Here is a 15711-nt window from a genome sequence, read left to right as displayed (position 1 = left end):
TGTTTTGTAAAATGACAGATCACTGCCTCACAAAAATGCTCAAATGATTTTTGCATTTTTATCTGGCAGTCTTTAATCTTTTTAAATGTTGACAGATATCAGTAACAGGAGTTTGTATGTGACTGCTAGGTGCCTGCATATCCATCAACAGTTGTTGTGTCTTAGTAACATTTGTCCCTCAGAAGATGGAGATAGTATCCTTCCTGGAGGCTCTTCACTCCCTCGCTGTCACGGGGTTCCTCGTCACGGTCACAAAAGGGCTCTTCTCCACTATCATGGGGTTCCTCGTCATCTACACCTCACATAAAGGCAAAAAGAAAACCTTAAAGCCATGTGTGTGTTTGTCCATTACATTGATTTACATATTATATATAAACATTATAATTTACTTTATCAATTTGGCATCATATATGTAGATTTGTTTACTGAAGTAAACTTCATTACACATTACTAATTTAACATGTCAAATGCATACTCTTTTTGACATGTGTGTATATGTAGGGTCATTTGGAAAACTCAAAAATAATGCATATTAACTACATCACTATATGCTGTCAGGGCCAGTGCCACCATTAGGAAGCTTCAGGCAGCTGAAAAGTGCACCAGACTCTGAATGGTGGCTCTGTGGCCGGGTACCTACACTATCAATGTCTTTGAATGAAATATTGTTAGGTGGAATTTACAGCCATGACGCTTATGGCAGCACCGCCTCTCTACCTCTCTCCAGTGTCCAACTCCCGGCAGCATTGTGATGTCATGGCGCTGCCAGTGTAGACAAGTTACATACTATTAATTTAAAGGAACTTAAGGTTTGAGCAACCATGTATTTTATTAGTATTTGCGCAGTATTTGGCTCTCCCATGTTGCTATTTCTTTGTATAATTCATTTAAATCTGCAAAATACTTTAACACATAAGCAAAGGTAAATATAAATGTGATACTGATAGCATTAAGCTGTTTATTTAAAATTTTGTGGAGAAGAGGGAATGTGAGAAAAAAGCTGTTTGGCAGAGGGGCATGTTTGAGAAAAAAAATGTCTAGGGTGCTTTAGGGCAGGGTTGAATATAAAAGAAAAGCTAGTGGGCAGGGGGCATGTGAGAAAAGCTGGTGGAATGGAGGTGGCAAGTTTGACAAGAGCTGATTGGTACGGGTGGCATATGTGAGAAAAGCTGGTGGGCAGCGGGGGACATGTCAGTGTGTAACAGGTAAATGGTTTTTTTTGTTTTGTTCTGAAATCTAAAATTTGGAGCCTCCCATCTAGATATCCTGCATTTGCTCCTGGGTATTGCGAATGCTTGTCAAGGCTCAACAAAACACCTAGTTCCATATGATCTCACACAAAATGGCAATGCCATCCACCATTTCAGCTTTATATAGTGTTTACAGTGGTGTTTTCTCCTGCCATTTGGATATTTTACTTCCATGTTTTATATACTTTATATTTATCTTTGAATATTTACATTTTCATAGTGTAGATGTAATATTGAAAGGCAATAGCACAGTAAAAAGGTGTTTCCGACTAGTCTTTGAGGTGGAAGCCGAAAAAAAGGAATTGAAAGAAAGTCGAATGGACATTAAAATACAATATAAAGTATTTCAAAAACACACACAATAAATGTTGCCCAGAACATGTCCTGCTATGTTTGAGTAATGCATTGCTCAGATATTGTTATATGGAAAAGATTAGGAATATCCATGACCTCATAATTTCTAACTCTCTTAACCTTCTTGCCATCACAGAAACCTGGCTTTCTTATACGGATAATGCTTCCCCTACAGCTCTCTCCAATGGGTGCTTCTCTTTCACCCACTTCGTCAGACCTTATGAAGAGCCAGGCGGCGCTGGTGGGCATCCTCCTATCCCCCAATTGTACCCCGTTTATAACGATTCATGTAACACCCTGTGGGAGATCTCAGCTGCTCAAGCTGAATTCCTGTCAGTTTTACTAAGGAACAATGGACTACAATTCCACCTCGCAACCGGAATATATAACGAGGGTTTCCAAGATCTTAGTATCAGGAGAAAGATAGAAAAATCACTAATTGAGGAGATTAAATATGCAGATGATCTTAGTACTACCCGGATAGTGAAAAAGACGGAGCATTTTCACACTGATGGTCTGTCCATAAGTACCACCACCATATTCCCTTAGTATTTGCTTTTTCATTGCTTCTTCCAAGGACAGTGTTCCTTATATTTTTAAGATCTTCCATCACATACAAAATGGTTGCTTTATAAATAATGGATTTAACTATTAACTACTATTGTATTCAGTGTGGTTATTGGGATCAGGTTGGACACTATACAGAAGTATTCAGTAGATTATGCAGCGCTCATGTTAAAAGCAAATTATTTATCATTTAGGTGATGTGACTATATATTTGTGGTATATGTTAGTTGTATATTATTGTATTGTTATTGTTAATGTTTAATAAAAGATTAGTAATTACCCGTGGATCACTTCTCTGTTTGTAGTTCCAGAGCACTATTGCAATTTTTATTCATTTTTTAGGTACTGATTATTGTTTGTGGGGAATGCAGACCCCCTGTAATTAGTAGCCTGGGACCACAGTCATATCAAGCGCTAAAAGGTATTTTTTTATCTTTTTTTATATCCCTACATCTTCAACCTCACCTTCATACATATACCCTCCCGCCCCCTCGGGTCTGTCATGCAGCACCCCCCCCCCCCCCCACCACCACTGGAGTCTCCCTTGTTCTATCAGATTATCCCCTAGCCTGTATAACAAACGGTCATTGAAAACCCACCTGTAAAGCCTATGAGTCCTCCGTTTAACCATTTCACCATGTAGTATACTTCACCCTCTTACATCCTCCATCTCTTCCTATCGTGCTTCTTGCCCTCTGGTCCCCTTATATTGGCTCACCCCATGTATCAATCGTTTGTCTGCCCCTTTCCCTTTAGATTGTAAACTCTACTGAGCAGGGCTCACTTCCCTCCTGTTCTCGTTACTTATAACTTTATTTTCCAGGCTATCAGTTGTTGTGGTGTGAGATGTAGTAAATATATCCTTATATCTATCCCAAGCATGTTTAAATTGCTGTACTGTATGAGCCTCTACCACCTCTGATGGGAGGCTATTCCACTTATCCACAACCCTTCTGTGAAGTCATTTTACCTCAAATTTTCTCTGAACATGCTTCCCTCCAGTTACAGAGCATGTCCTCGAGTTCTAATACTTCTCTTCCTTTGAATAATGTTTCCCTCCTGTACCTTGTTAAAACCCTTGATATATTTGAAAGTTTCTAAACTATACCTATTTAGATCCAGACTATACATATTTAGATCTAAGATCTTAGTCTTTTTGGGTAAGTTTTGTGCAGTAGGCCATGCACCATTTTAGTTGCCCTTCTTTGTACAGTCTCTAATGTATTTATAGCAAGAGGTATGGTTAACTGCACTCGCTGTGGGATTGTGTGAAAGCTGCCAGAGGGAGAGGTATAGGTGACTTTATTCCTATTCCCTATTCCTTCTAATGTATTTATATCCTTCTGGAAAAATGGCCGCCAGAACTGAACATAGTATTCTAGATGAGGCTGTACCAATGACCTATACAGTGGCATTATTGCTTCTTTCTGCTACTTATACAACCAATCATCTGACTTGCCTTTCTCAGTGGTTTGTTACATTACTTACCTGCCTTTAGGTCACCTGAAATAGTGACTCCTAGATTCATTTCCTCCTCAGTAGTTTCCATTATAGTGCTGTTAATACTATATTTAGCCTTTTGGTTTTTGAGACCCAAGTACATGATTTTTTTTATTTTCTGACATTAAACTGTAGTTGTGACACATTTAACCAGTCCTCTAGTCTACCTAGATCATCAACTACTTGTTTTACCCCTCCTCGAGTGTCTACCCTGTTGCATATATTTGTGTCATCAGTAAAAATGCATACTTTCTCTTCAATACTATTTGCAATGGTACCAATAAAGATATTAAAAAGCACTAGTCCAAGTACGGATCACTGGGGTACTGCACTGGTAACATTTCCCTCCTGTGAATGCACCCCATTTATTACAACTCTCTGTGTTCTATCCTGCAAGATCTTATCCATTCAACCATCATAGAATCTAATCCCAAGCTTTCGAGTTTATTTAACAGTCTGCGATGTGGGACAGTGTCAAAAGCCTTACTATAGTCTAGATAAGCTACATATATGGCCCCCTCTTGATCTATTTCTTTAGTCACCTATTCAAAAAAGTCAATAAGATTTTTTTTACTTGATTTTCCCCCATTTAAAAGTGTTTCCATCAATTTCCTTACAGATGTAAAGCTCACTGGTCGGTAGTTGTTTGCCTTTTCCTTGATTCCACTTTTGTCCAAAAATCTAACTTCTCCACTTATTCATATAAATACTGCTTGATATTTGTGCATTTTCAGGAATATAAAACAGGACAACCCAAGTTGCCTAGTAGACTCTCACACAGCTAGAACTCATTGAGCCTCATTTACAGTCAGGCTTACGCTTCTTAGAAGAAGGCGTATCTTTTGCAGCTATTAAAGATATGTGAGGATGATGACAAATTACTGCTGTTTTCTTCGATTGGACGTATCTTGAGATATGGGCGGTTTAACATATGTACAAAAGTACGCCTTTTTTGCAACAGATTCTTTTTGGGCAGAAAACTCTAAATGAAATCCATAATATGCTGAACTTAACAGAGTTTTCTCTTTTTTCATTCTTACTAATTATGAAATTATATTATAGAAAAGGAGAGTATCAGGCCTTCAACAGTGGCAGAATTTGAAAAAGATAGTGCAAGATAGCGGGCATATTTATACTGTATAGTGGGTGTGGCTTAAACTGAGAGTAAAAACTCTGTTATGTTTAAATAGCATTAACTTATTAACAGAAATCATGAATATTTGGTGGTGTTTTACCCGTCCAATAAAATGTATGTATATCTGTCATTTCAAAGAGCTAAAATTGTTAACATTTAATATATACATCTTCTGATTTGGTAGTTACCTTGCAATATAGACTCCGATCATTGATGGCAACTATACAAAATGCAGAGAGAAAACAATGCAGGCTCAACATCTGGTCCTACTCTAATTGAGTCCCCATGCCTCTTAATCTAACTTTACCCAGTGTGACTCCCAAATGTAGCCTTTTAACTCTGCATCTCGGCTGTCAACACTCCCTTCAGGATTCAACTTCGTGTAGGCGGCCAAACTGCTGAATTTGAGTATCAGTATTTTCAACTCTCCCTCCATCAGCTGCTATATATTAAGTAATGGTTACAAACAGGGCCGGATCAGCCCGCCCGCATCCCTTCTTTGTCAGAGCACCGCCCATCAAGCAGAGGAGTGCTTGATGGACGTTTTCATCGTCGCGTGGTAGCACAATGACGTCATAACGTTGTGATGTCACTCGCAACCGCGTAGTGGGTTGGAGGAGCTGGTGCAGAAGCGCGTGGAACCGAGGACTGTGAGTGACACAGACTAAATAACAGCAGGCAGCCAGCAGGTACTTTAATGGTAGATCTGAATGTCATACAAAAGGGGCGTCTGTCTGATTAAAATAGTGCATTTTTTTTTTAAACATTTTTTATTATAGTCTGTATCTGAGAAATGCTTTTTCCACCATAAAATTACAAGGATTGGATTATATAGTAAATAGGACTTATTTATTAACTCTTACACTGCCTACCATGCACATACTATTTGGTGGAGAGCAGCTGTGACACTCTAGAAGTTATTATTTTAAGAAGGTCATTTTATGGTTTATGTCTGTCTTTTTAATATCTCAAAATAGAAGTTTTTTTTATGGTAGATGAATATGGTGTTTTAGGTTTATACTATATTTTTATTATTAGACAATGTTTATAAATAATTCAAATAATTTTTAATTGTCTTTTTGGTCCGTGCTGTATTTCCTTTTTGTGTCGTTTTTTGGTTTGTGTTAGGCCACGTGGCAAGGTCCTATTTTACAGCTGCGGCTATATATATATATATATATATATATATATATATATATATATAAACTTTATTTTGCTTGTTTGTTTTAGTTTGGAGATAATAAGCCAAGTGCTAGAGTTTTCTGTCCTTTCCTTTCTTATTCACTTGCAAAATGAGAAACTTTAGAAAATGCTGTTTTAAGTAATTACAAAGGGTGTTTTTTCTTTGATGTCATTCCTTTGGGAAATATAAGTACAGTAGTTAAAAGCCTGTTACTATGACGGTAAAAAATAATATAAAGATAATATAACAGGGGCAGACCTGATTGCACCGAATTTGACTTTACCCTTGTGGCAGCATTGAATGAATAGTCTGTCAGATGGCTGCTCACCCACAAAATGCTTAGCGCGGCAAAATTCAAAAATACTGTTAATGTGACCACAGTTATAAGCATTAATATTTGTTTAATTAAAGTTACCAACATCAAAAATGGCGTGGCATCTTGTTCACCTATTTTGTAGGCGTTGACGTGATATCATCTCTGTCCTGTTCGCTCATTGATTGTTTTCTCTGTTACGGCAATTTGCTGAGGAGTCAGATTTGCATGGTAATGACGAACACGCGTTGTCTTTGGTCATAAGTCATAATTTACCTACAGACTTTATCCTGCTCCGCCCCTCGCCTTCGTCACAAAAGAGTCAATTATAAACGTTTTATTCAATTTTTTTGTGTGTGTATTTATAAAGGTGAGGAGCAGTGTTACATATATATATATATATATATATTTATATATATAAAATTTATTTTCAAACATTATAGTTTCGTGCATTTTCACGGTGCTCAAGGTGATTTGCACAACAAGGGAATTGATCAAGGTCGGCAGAAGACAAAGTGTAATACATAAGTTTGTGCTGATGCTTCATGCTGCACTGCACCAGCAACGCCACTTTAGGATCCAACAATATTGTGCATGGAGCCCACAGCAGGTGGGCCTGTGTGTTTTAAATGCCAGGGCTGATTTTTAGTCCCAGTCCGGCCCTGGTTACAAACCTCTTTCTTACTCTCTGTACACAGGCCCGGCGCTCCCATTAGGCAACCTTAGGCAGTTGCCTAGGGCGCCGGGACCTGCAGGGCGCCGCTGACTAGATTTTCTAATCTAGTCAGCGGTTCAGCGGCACGAGAGAGATGCACAGCAGCGGCGGCGGGGCGGCCGCCGCTGTTTTTTAATGTCCGCATGATCACTGACGTCAGTCAGTGATCATGTGATAGTCTGTCCGGCGCCTCTGAGGTATCACACTGTCTGTCACTGACAGACAGTGTGAATAAAGTTATTCCCCCCTCCTCTCCCCTCTCAGCATGCATCGCGAGGAGCAGCTAGAGGAAGATAAGGTAAGTGAAATCTATTTTTTTTTTAATTTAGTGTGTTCGGGGGGCGCGGGCGGGGGCGGCTTGCCTAGGGCGCCGAGAACCCTTGCACCGCCCCTGTCTGTACACATGAACACCTCTCTGTCACAAAAAACACATACCAGACAGGACAACATGGGGACATGTCAAATAACCTGTTATTGACTAGCAATCACATTGCATGGGGTGGATCCAACAGTCACTTTTACTATGGGGCACAATTGTATGATAAAACTCTGATTCAAATGTAAAGTCGCCTTATAAACATCTATTTTGTGTATATTTGTAAATGTGTCCTACTTTCACTGTTCAGTTATTGGAGGTATGCAATGCAACAAAAATTACCTTAATTAGGACCAAATGCCCTCGTCCTGCCATGCTGAGACAAAAAAAAAGAGTGTGGACATGATTTGTTAAACCTTTGGTCGTTTTATGCAGCCAATAATATGTATGTAATATTGTACTTTTAAAAAGCTGTAATCAAATATATTCTCCAATACTTTGGCTACTATGCAATGCAGACCCCAATCTTTGTTGGATACTACATAATACAGGCATAAAACTCAGATGGCAATGCAAATCCCCACATTCTTGGAGAATACACTATTATGGCTGGTTTTCTTCCAAATAATTCAAGATCAAGAGCCAAGGATCCAATTGTAAGATTCTTTATTATAAAATCATCAATATATGCAGCATAGACTGAAAATTTCACACTCCAAATTTTCCCAGTTCCTTAAAAAAAGTACATGTACCCCTAAACGCAAGTAGATGAAATCTCGTTCCTTGGCAGACTGACTTTGTTTCAAGTTCATCTGCTCATCCTACCTTTCAGCCCCCTCCCTTGCTAAACAATCATTCTTCAAGTCAAACTTTCTGCCAATATACATCAGCCAACTAAGAAACAATAGAAGTTTAAACAGTTATGACACCGCTGCTCTTTGAGTTTCTCTACCTATCTCATGATTAATTCTTTCACATCTTGGGTACCAGGAATCATTTATATGTTTACAACATCTCCCCTTATACTGGGTTTTTATCACCTCGCAATATCCTCCAATCTCCGCTGTCACATACTCAAGTACTAGTCTTTGCTGGATAGCTTCCATCGTCTGCAGGTCTTGTCCAATAAACCTGAATATATTGTCATAGATTTCAATTATGTTATAAAAGTATTTTGGTTAGATTGTTATAAAATTATAGTTAATGATATGTTGTTCATATAGTGAAAGTACCCACTCAAACCTTTGCATAGGGTCTTGATACATCCAGTATTTTGTTTTTTTATGACTACTGGTGTCTCTCTTCTATCTACCTGGCTTAGATACCTACAGGGAGCACTATATGTCTTCACTGTGGTGTACACTAATACCTGGAACTAAGTACTAATAACACAAACACCAAATAAAACATCTGGTGGTAGGGTGTAGGGTACAGGAAAAATGAGCTGCACTGGACTTAGACTTGGTGTCCTTGTTTGACATTGTAATGTAGAAGTTTCGTTAATAGCAAAAAGTTTCACTAGCGAATCATGACAGTTACAATTATAATAATAGTAACAGTTATAATTACTTACAGGTATAGGGGAAGAAACCTGTGTAACATGGAACACCTGTGTGAGTAACTTGGTAGGTACTTTGTTACCTAGATGTGGATCTATGTGATGTGTGGTGCAATCAGCTCTTCCTAGTTACTTTATGTTTCCCTGATCAGCTACAAGCACCCTTTGGTCAAGGTCTTATTTATGCAATCAGTGGGTCTACTTGGAAACCAAGAATCGAAGACTCTCAGTTTTAGAGTTACTGAGTGTGGGTGTTGGACAGTACAATGTTCTTATTCTTCGTATATTGAGTGGGAGACCTAACCACACCATACTTTTAGATAATATTGGGGGTAGAATACACACCCAACAATCTTTTACATTAAAATAGCTTCCTACTAGAGTATGATATTTTAACCAAAGCTTTATATACTTCAGATCAGAAAGACGTTTGTATAATTCCTGCTACTTTCTGTCCCCTGGTGGGTCACCTCAATTAGAAGAGTGCTCAGTTATGGCAACATTAGTTGTCTGTTGTATCAGAGGAGTGATTACTGCACCATAGATAGGTATCAAAACAATGACTATGTTAATAGTCATTACTATCAAACCAGAACACAGGATCAGTGTCCATAGGCCCATATCAATAATTGAAACTGCCCGGTAATTTAATTTTAATTAATTTCAATATTCTCTATGAATAGTTCTGCTCACCTATCGTGTAACGATTGCACAATAGGAAACACACGTCTCCAACATATTAGCAGCATATTGTGCACTTTGTAACGGCCTACACTCAGTTTGGATACTTTTATTGTTTATAGGGTTATGTTATAGGTCACTGTTCACATTAACACATCATTATATCTATTTTTCTTCTCCATTATTCCTTCATCACATTAGCATACTATTATACATTGTTACTCAAGCTCTCTATCAACTATCAACAATTCAAATAAGAATTATAATTTATTATCCTGGAGTTGTATCAAACCATTAATACTATCAGGTATACATATGAAACTTGTCATATGAGATCTATAACTCCACTTTATTAGTGACACTATTTTGTTAAGATGAATATATTATTTATGATCCTAGTTCACTTATTCAGATGATTGGACATGCTTGCATTGTGGTTAGCTCATATCATTTTTTGGACAAATGACTACAAACAGTGTCGGACTGGGACAAGAAGGGTTCACCGGGGGAATGCAATGGTAGGGGCCCCCTGAAGTAGCGCTGTTGAAGGGGAGTGGCCAGCCCCAGAAAGGACTAAAGGTTTCTTTGAAAACTAGAAACAGGAGCAAATTGGACATGACTGATTTTAAACATGCCTGTATGGCAATTCCTGTACATAGGTGTAAAAAGTAGGCCAATTTTAAAATAGACACATATTAAACTTCATGTCATTTATTTATGTGCACGGTAGTATGATGGCATTTTTTCATTTAATTAGTTTGCTGTAGGTACATAAAGTTGTAGTTCAATAGAGGGGCATCTATTTTTTATTTCAGAATTAGGTCAGCGTTAGAGGATTAAAAATCCATATAGCACTTGTGGCCAACTATGTATTTTCTAAAGATTTACCTTTCCACTCTCCCCCACCCCTGATCGCAAATGTGATAACTTTACTATAAACTATTCACCTGGACAGGCTGGTATTGGAGTTGCTTCCCTGGCTGACCAATATTTATAAATAGATACGTTATATCATTTAGTGTGAATGCGATAAGAAATGATAACTAATGTCAGAAAAATACGATTGGTCATAAATAGACCACTAAGGCTCCTATGAGCTGGGAATATCTTTGCATTGACCTTCAGCTATGATTGTCACAGACATTATCTCTGTGGAAAACTCACCATTGTGACACTAGTGTATGAGGTGTGTGCAAGGCGAGCATGGTACAAAACTTGATACTAAGAAAAGCATAAAAGCAGACCCAACTTAAACTTCAATAAAAAGAAAATCACATTAAAATCTTTAAATTCATCAAGTTCTGTACACTATAAATTCATACTTGCCAACCTTCTTCAGCTCTCTTCCGGGAGCCCTGCAGTGGAGGTGGGCGTGAGGGGGTCGGGATGGCCAAAATGTGTCATTTTGGCCCCGCCCCCTGTGATGCCAAACACCGCAATTCGTCGGGAATCGCGGCATTTGGGACCTAATTCTGCTCACGTCACTAGGAAGTGGGCACTTCCTAGTGAAGTGGGCAGAGTTCGGGAGATTGCCATACTCACCCGGCAGTACGGGAGACTCTTGGACATTCCGGGAGAGTTGGCAAGCATGTATAAATATATTAAATAATTCAGAGGAGGTTGGTGGCTATATAGTCAAGGAATTCCAATATATGTATTAACTCCTGTAAATATTTTCCCTGCAAATAGCACTGTGATATAAGTTCTCATTGATGTCACTCACATTTCATTGGAAATAAGTGTTTGCTATCAGGAATAATATAGCTCCTGTTGTAGATTATAAGGGTATTTGATGTCATCTTAAGAGTTCTGTACTCTGTACATAGGAGCCACGTTTTTGAAATGATTGGGTTTCTCGCATTAACCCCCTTCTACATGGTTGAAAGATGCCGTACATTGACATGGTTAATGGCAGCAACAGCACAATCACTGAGAGTGTCCAAGTACCCACAGACCGGGCTCTGTATAAAAGTCAGCCTGCAGCTTTGTGCTTTTGTACGATCAAAGATCTCTTTGGGGACTTTTGACATCCTCATTTGCTTTACTCTGTATAAAGATTACTGCGCTATACAACAAAATAAGATGCTGTTTTCTCATCTAGATTCATGGGGATAAATGTATCAAGTTGCAGGTTCACAAAGAGGAGATGTTGCATATAGCAACCAATCAGATTTTAGTAATCATTTATTTAGTGCATTCTACAAAATGATAGTTAGAATCTGATTGGTTGCTATAGACAACACCTCCACTTTTCAAACCTGCCAGAAACTCGCAACTTGATACATTTACCCCAGTGATGCAGATTATGGGCAAATAGGCAAAATAAGTAACACTATGGGGTAAATGTATCAAGTAGTGATTTTTGCAAATCGCTGATATCCGGCAACATTGCAGGGTAAATTTTAAGCACCATTGGCTTTACAGCTATTGCCGCTTTGAATTTACCCTTCAATGTCGCTGGATATTGGCGATTTGCAAAAATCACTATTTGTTACAATTACGACCAGGGCTACTATAATGATCTTTCAGCGAGGTTAGCTTTAATTAATTTTGTAGCTAAGTATTTAAGGTTAGGCAATTGCAGTGGTTTCTCAATGTAAGTTCTGGCTAGGTCTGGTGTAATCTTTCCCTTTGAGTTCTTGCCCTTTTATGTGGCCGTCATACTCAATGCAAGTAATGTCTCCACAATTTTATATTTCATTTTATTGTAGTATATTTCCCCCCTTCTGCACATGCTATGGTGCATTTTCAAAGTACAAAAAATACAGATCCAAATTTTCCTTTATTTGCACAAGTGCATCTATTTGTCTGCCAATTGCACTTCAAGGTCCACGCCCACTAAGCAGTTATTGGAACTGTTCCTATAAAAGGGGGTTGTGCCTTGTTTTGCAGACTTATTTGCAAATTTGCATAGTGTGATTAGTGTGATGTGCTTCATGAAAATTTATTGCTACTCATCTAAGCGTTGATAACATATATTTTCTATATCTAAATCTCAATCTATTATTGCTGCACCAATAAAAGTTCACTGGAGCAGATGAGTGATACTTAGCTCCCCTGCAATACTGTCTGGCAACAGTAAAAGGACTATTACCGCCTCGCCAGTCAGCCCAGGATGCCTCTGTCCGTGCATGACCCAGCATTGCTGGTTCACACATGCACAGTGGAACTGGAAGTGAGGACTTGTCTTCCAGTTCTGCTTTCCATAAAATAAAATTAAGTTAAAAAACAATGTAAACATATAAATGAATCCCTGGAACTCCAATGGGGTGGGGGGTGTATTTAAATAAATAAATAAAGCACCTTTTTCCTTTTTATCCCCTGCTGAGATGGCAATATCAATAAGAGGACTGTGGTGTTAATTGTACTAGTGCTATCCATAATACATAGGTTTTCCCATGCTTTTTCGCCAGCAGAAACCCAACAAAACTCTTTGCAGTGTGGTCTACTATTGACGTTATTGGGAGAACTCGGTTATCACGCAATGATAAATAGGCCCTTTAGACTTTCCATTGATAATGAATGCAACTCTCTTTGTGGCTGTATGATAATTACAGCCTACACAAGCTGAAAGATCTTTGTAAAGGGCTATAATGTTTTATATCCAGAAGCAGGGGTTGACTGGCAGACTTTTGCACAGCACTGGCCCATAAGTAGTGGACCATCCTTAAAGGGTGTTTTTCACTATTTTATGTTGCTTAATCCAGCGATACTTTATTATTATTATTATAAACAATAAAAAAAACCTTCATATTGCATATTATTCGTTTTTGCCAGCAAAAGGGCTTGTTTTTGCTTCGTCCTGTATACTAATAGGGTTATTAATTGTTTTAGGGTTAAACTAAACCAAATAATACTAGGGGTGGTACTGGGAGGAGGAGCAGAGCACTGGGTGTCAATCTGACACCCTGGCCCAGAGCTGGATTAAGGCACAATGTAACAACATGGTTATCATTTTAGAGAAATACATAGGCAATACTGTGTGTACTGCTGTTAGGTGCACACAGTTCTCCAACCAGCCCCGCTGTTAAATCAATAACACCCACGTTTTATAATTAGGCCCTCTCCAGCCCCAACATTAAAATAATAATTTTCACATTTGCTAAAAAGATCTATTTTCCTCCAACCAACCCTGAAATTAAATGAATAGCAAACACATTTAATAAATAGACCTATTTCTCTCTAATCAGTCCCAACATTAAATTAATAGTACTGTATTCCCATTTAATATATAAACCTATTTCCCTACCTACAAACAGCCCCAGCAATAAATTAAATAGCATCTACGTTTAATAAATATAACCATTTTGCACAACCATCCCGGAATTAACTAATTCATATTCACATTTAATAAATAGGCCTCCTCCCCAAACTCAGCCCCATATTTAATTAATAGCACCAAACCACCCCAGCATTAAATTAAAGGTCCCATCACCCCTCCTTAAATTATAAAGCACCACAACTAAATAGCCCCACCATCATCCACACATAAAATATTACTCATTAATTAATTAGCCCCCACCTGCACTCCACCATTAAATAGCCTACCTCCCACACAATATTAAGATCTCCTCTTCCCCCTCACACATTATATTAACATACCTCCCCCACACACACATTGTATTAACATGCCACACACACACACGCACACATTATATTAACATACTCCCCCTCCCCACACGCACACACACACACATTGTATTAACATGCCACACACACAGTGTATTAACATGCCACACACACTATATTGACATACCCATCCCTCACCTCTCACTTACCTAAAATAAACTTTTTTCTGTCTGGCCCATATCTGATCTTCTTCTGTTCCTGAATTGAACTCTGAGGAATGTGCCAGTTCTCTAATGGGAGCTCCACATAGTGAGAACTAACCGCCTGAGCTGTCTGCAGCAATGCCTGCAAGAGACACTCACCTGAGGCAGTAACTCACTGAGATTTAAGACTGTATCTAGCAGGCATCGCTAAGGTCAGCTGAGGCAGTGATGGGGAGGAGGCAGTCCTAAAGGAGGAAGCCCCCACTGACTACCAATGAAAAGTGAGAACCGGCAAGTAAATTATGAACTGGGCTGGGGACGCAAGTCCTGCAGCACAGTGACAACTTACATTAGGACTGTATTGTGGCTCCGCCCCTTGTTGGTTGGGGACGGGCTAACAGGCATTGGGGCCCATCGGGGATTTCCCCGGGTTCCCTGCTGGGGCAGTCCTACTCTGGCTACAACTTGCATTTGTGAGAGATAAAGAGAGAAGAAAACCAGTGGCCTAAGTAGCACTCCAGGTACATATGAGTAATAAATGAGTACATTAATACATATAATTTTTATTGGTATACATTAAAACTGGTCAATGTGGGTGTGACCCCGAATAAAACAAGTGAAATATAATAAAAGTAGTGTAGAAGAAAATAGAGATTAAAAATGAATGACCCTGTGGTGGGGCCGAAAAGAGCCTATATATCGCCTCCAAAAGAATGTGGACTGCTAAAGGACCTAAATGGGGTATGTAGACAGGAGCTGAGTGACGTCAGACCCGGAAGTGGGTGGGGCCGATCGCAGCGTTTAGCCGCTGCAGCAAACAAATTTACTGATAGTTAGACTCTTCTCTATAATATATATTGGCGCTGTAAACTCACAACCCTAATTCAATGTCTCAGATAGAGACGGTATGGAGGTATAATGTGAGCGACTCTAGCGCTATATAGGGAAATCAATGTTGCCTAATAGGGATTATGCACTATACAATCCCTGTGATATCTCATGTCAGAAACGCTACGCTAGCCACCTGTGATAATAAATATCTGTCTTTATATAAGTACTGTCTTTATATAGCATATAAGACTCCAAACACAAGGCTTTTTATTCTATATACTGTCAACCGTTTGCCTTTTTGCCTACTATGACATAAGAAGTCTGTTTATAGGATATACAATGTGGAAGAATAAGACAAGGCAACACTGCCATCTAGAGTCCACACCTTTAAACATACATAAATTAGTTCTACTCCATGATACATTGTATCAATACAGATACTACCATATTAGTAATATGTATGTTCAATATAGACTAATTTATGGACTCTAAGAGCTAAAATATCATCAACTCCTGTCTACATACTCCATTTAGGT

This window comes from Mixophyes fleayi, chromosome 3 (assembly GCF_038048845.1).
Source record: "Mixophyes fleayi isolate aMixFle1 chromosome 3, aMixFle1.hap1, whole genome shotgun sequence".
In the NCBI taxonomy this organism is placed as follows: Eukaryota; Metazoa; Chordata; class Amphibia; order Anura; family Limnodynastidae; genus Mixophyes; species Mixophyes fleayi.
This window is presented reverse-complemented; position numbering follows the sequence as displayed.